The sequence below is a fragment of the Tyto alba genome, unplaced genomic scaffold (assembly GCF_018691265.1).
Source record: "Tyto alba isolate M040663 unplaced genomic scaffold, T.alba_DEE_v4.0 Super-Scaffold_3, whole genome shotgun sequence".
Taxonomy (NCBI): domain Eukaryota; kingdom Metazoa; phylum Chordata; class Aves; order Strigiformes; family Tytonidae; genus Tyto; species Tyto alba.
The window spans coordinates 17,843,332-17,847,743 of record NW_024881304.1 but is presented as its reverse complement, the minus strand read 5'-3'; the positions used below and the strand labels follow the sequence as shown (position 1 = coordinate 17,847,743).

The 4,412-nt window shown below is 49.4% G+C and overlaps 1 long non-coding RNA gene across 1 annotated transcript; it reads left to right on the top strand.

The window, feature by feature from the left end:
• Positions 1-285: 285 nt before the first annotated feature.
• Positions 286-1,794, top strand: LOC122154053. Its single transcript, XR_006165987.1, has 3 exons — positions 286-335; positions 642-805; positions 1,713-1,794. It is a non-coding gene; the product is annotated as an uncharacterized LOC122154053 (long non-coding RNA).
• Positions 1,795-4,412: the final 2,618 nt, after the last annotated feature.

Here is a 4,412-nt window from a genome sequence, read left to right as displayed (position 1 = left end):
GAGCTCATTCAGTTTTTAATTCTCTGATCTCTTGCTCTCCCCAAAGGGACCAGTCTTCCTCTCCTCCCACGTTGCACGCGATTTTCCCGGAGCGTTGATCCCGGCAGAGCGAAACGGGGTGGACGCCCGGCTCCTTCCTCGGGGCTCCTCTGCTGGGCAGAGCCCTTCCCGGTGGGATTTTGGCAGTGGAGCAGCAGCCCGGGCTGGGCAGAGCCCTTCCTGGTGGGATTTTGGCAGTGGAGCAGCAGCCCGGGCTGGGCAGAGCCCTTCCCAGTGGGATTTTGGCAGTGGAGCAGCAGCCCGGGCTGCCCGTGGTCCAGGGAAGGCAGGGCCAGGTCAGTATTGCCGCTCTCCTGCAAGCCCCGAGGCCTTTCTCTGGGTGAGGACAGCAGAGGGTCTTCATAGAGGGCAGAATAAGTAAATGTTGGCCACAAGCTACGAGCAGCCTTTGTGCCCACCTCTGAGCACCCTCCACCTTTCTAAACCACGGCCCCTGGGACCTCAGCAACGCGTCCCCCAGCACACCCATGCTGGACCCTAATTTTAGGCCGGGCTCTGTGTGCTCTTCACCCTCCCACTGTCCCACACCAGGGCTTCATCTCCTGACCTTCACATTTGACCTCTTCTTCACCACAACATAGGAATAAAGTCAGACATCCTCTAAACAAAGCTCTCAATCGCCTGATTTAAAGCCGTGCGACCTTTCATGCAGCCCTGGGGTGCCCAAGCTGTGACCAGACCCTGCTGGGGTGCCCCGGTTGCACTGCCACCACGCAGGGATGCTTCCTACTCATTTAGGCACCTGGTAAGATGTTCTCCCTATATTTTGTCTTTCAGACGAAAAGATAAAGACTTTCGAGCGGAATGGAGAGGATGTGGGAGGGTACGTTGCATTTAGGTTTATTGTATTTAAGCTAGATAAATGCAGAAGCATTTTGGCATTGTTTTAGGACTCTCTTCTAATCAGCTGGCTTCCTGAAGAAGAAATTATGACACTTCTTGAAACCTTGCGAAGTATCGTATTTGTTAGAAATGTCCTTACGCTGCATCATTCCATCTTGTCAGTCCTGGTTAAACCCAGCCTGCTGGCTCGGTGCCTCACCTGCCCATCTGTGAGATGGCAAGTGAGAGTTACATATCTACGTAGTCCAAAGTTAAAAGAGAAAACAATAAAAACCGCAAGACTATCTGAATATTGCCACTGCCCACCACGGAGCTGCTCAACTAAACGCACCGAACGTGCCCTGGCCGTCTTTGTCTTGTGGGAAGTATCAGTGCCACAGGCTGAAAACTGCTCAAAGAGCCATTTCCACCGTTGAAAAGACTGAGAATTATAATTGCAACAGGTCCGTGGGCAGAAATGTGAAGTATAAAGCTTTAAATTCAAGTCACATTGATAAGTATGACAAATAAAGAGACCAAATTCCCTTAAAAAATGGGATTACAGAGGCTGTGGGGAAGAAATATTTTGAAGGAAGTTAAAGAGAAGTTAATCTGCTTTTATGTAATTGTTTCCCTATTCTTCCTGAACTGGCTTGCTTGGGAGACAGCTGCTTTCAAGGTTTACAGCCGTGCATATGGTTAGGGGGGCTGGAATTGGCAGCCGCCCGCCTGACAGAATAATGGCTAACTGGAAAAATAGCTGGGTATATAATTTACAAATGATACGACCGCATCGAAATCAGTGAAACACAAACTATTCATTTTTACAGTCTCCAGATTGCTGTCTGTTGTGATCTGTTCCCCCCGATTGCTCCCCCGCCGTGCTGCTGATCACCTCTCCTCCCACTGGCGGGGAGGCCGGCGACGAGCGAGGTCTCAATTTTTGGAGGTTTGTACGTTTTCGATACGGGCGGGAGCCAAAGGGTCGGTACCACCAGGCGCGTGGCTGTGCAGAAAGTGGGTCTGCACATCGGCGGCGTGGGGGGTGCCCCGAGGTCGGTGACCCACAGCTCGTTCCTCTCCCACCCGCCTCGTGGGCTTCCAGCCCTGGGGGGGTTCTCCGGGGGCTCAGGCAGCCCAGCAGGACTCGGACCTCCAGCTCTCAAAGCTCTGAAAGGAGCCAAACAGCCCTCGGTTGGTACATTTCTAAATTCTGAAATTGTCTGGGTTTGAACCCAAACTGGCTAAGGTGAAGCAATCACAAAACCAGCAGTAAAACTGGTGAAGCCACAGAGTTTGCTCACACCAACAGTGTTTAACCTTCTGCAGATAACCCCTGTCTTTCCCATCGGAAAATTGAAAAAAACCTTGCCCTTCAAAAAACAAATGCTTTTCTGAATGTACTGTTATTTTAAGTCTGGGTAGAACTACTTCTTCATGCTGTTTTTCTCCCTCAGTTTTTCTCAGTGAGGAAAATGACAGTAAAAAGGGTGAGAGAGTGGGAACCATGAAATGCAGACATGAATCTGGAAAAAAGGGCTTTTTCTAAAACCTGGAAATACTTCATCTCCAAATAAATGGCTTTCTGTACAGATATCCATTTATCGTGAACGCATCAGTTCTTACTTTCCCTTTGGAAAAAAAAAAAAAAAACAAACCAAGACAAAAGTGCTTTGTTAAGCCTTCTGTTCCTCTCCCCAAAAAATAGAGATGTGGCAAAACCCAAGGACACTGGGAGGTGATTCGTGTTGTGGCACGGAGGGACTGCATCTGTTCGTTCCTGGGATTACAAACGGAGGAGGCTTCTTTCCTCACAAATGCCCACGTTAACCTTGAGGTGATCTGTATAATCCATCCTACACCACGTGTTGAAAAGTGTCCATGTTTGAGAAACAAATGCCAGTCTTATTGAGGCATTAGTCTCAGTTGTATTCTGCCCCAGGACTGAAGATTTTACTAGGCTCAACTCCTCAGCTCCTCTTGACATTATCGCTCTGTTTGTTATCCCTCACTTAGGGAATTCAGCTGGCCAGCATGAACCGCCTTGATGTTTTCTTGTCGCAAATTCATGGCTTCACCAGGTAGGCAGTTTGTTACATTTGAAATATATTCTGCATGGGTTGGAGAGGGTCACGCCACCGTTGAGCCTCTCAGAAGAGCCCAAGCAGCACACAGGCTGGCATGGAGCACTGATAATATTGATTTCTCCAGCTGCATTGTGTTACAGAGTATGGCCTTGCAAAGAAGGAAATTACTCCAGCAGTTGCAGTAAGTGTAAAAACTGCCATGGCATTTAACGGACGCGGTGCCAGGGCTTTTATAGAGTGTAATCCAACTCTTTCAAAATTCTGCTGAAGGATGCTTGAGCTAACAAGCCTCGGCGCTCTCTGATGAAGCAAGCCATGTACATTAGCTTTATTGTCGAGACACAGCGCAGAGCGTTTATTGCTTTTGGCTCATGTACAGTGTAGGATCATTCCGCGAGTTTGCACAAGACTTGTCTATTTGTAGTTGAAAGTGAATTATTTGCTCATTAGTGGTTCGGAAAGGTCTGCTTACTCCCACAGTGTGAGACAGCTTGGGCTTCTCTGTGTGATGAAACGCGCTTGCTTTAGCCCATGCTCGACGGAGTCAGAGAACCTTCAAGGTGGTCCAGAGGACGTGGGATTAGGAAAATCTGCAACTATTGTAAGAAAAATATCCATCTCTCTTTCTTTTATGTTGCTCTTGCTTGCAGCACCGCCATCCCACCCTGGGATCTGTGCGTGCCAGAGGAGGGAGGTGGGAGCAGAGAACAGTGATGCTCTGGCCAGCCCCAGCCTCTCCTGTCACTTGGTCTTCCTCAGCGTATCAGTTCTGGTGAGCTCAGCCCAGGTTCCAGTAGCCTGCCGTGATCTTGGATTTCATACTTGCTTTGCACCTCTTAGAAAGCGTTCTCTGAATCCGAAAACATGGCAGATGGCAGTTTGTGAGAAGAAAACAGCTCTCCAGTGCCAGATTGAAGCAAGTCTGTAAGTTTTCATTGTATTTAAAAAAAAAAAAAAAAAAAAAAAAAAAAAGACAACAGTGCTATTTTGAAGGAAATAAGAATGTGCCTAATGCTTCCCGGTGTTGGCCCCGGGTGTTTGAATCCCAGCTGAGTAGAACTCCTTGGGTTTGGCCGGGGCAGCGCAGCGCTCCGTCGCCCACCCAGCCGCTCACGTCCTTCGGCCGCAGCGTAAGCGGCTGCGCCCCGGGGCGGGGGTCGGCAGCACCGCCGGGGCCACGGGCCCCCCCCCCCCCCCCCCCCGAGCCAGGCCAAGAGCTGCAAACTGCACCCTGCCTTTCCTGCTGCTCCCCTGGGACACCACGCAAGTTCTGTCGAATTGCAAAGGTGATTCTCTGAGTGTTTAGCGGGAACTTGGGCTTTTGGAAAAGGGCAGGAATTTTCCACTCACCCATGTTTATTTCTTTCATGAAACTGCAGCACTGCAACATTACAGTCTTTTGTCCCACTTCTTTTCTGAAATAAAATACTTTGTAGGCTTTGA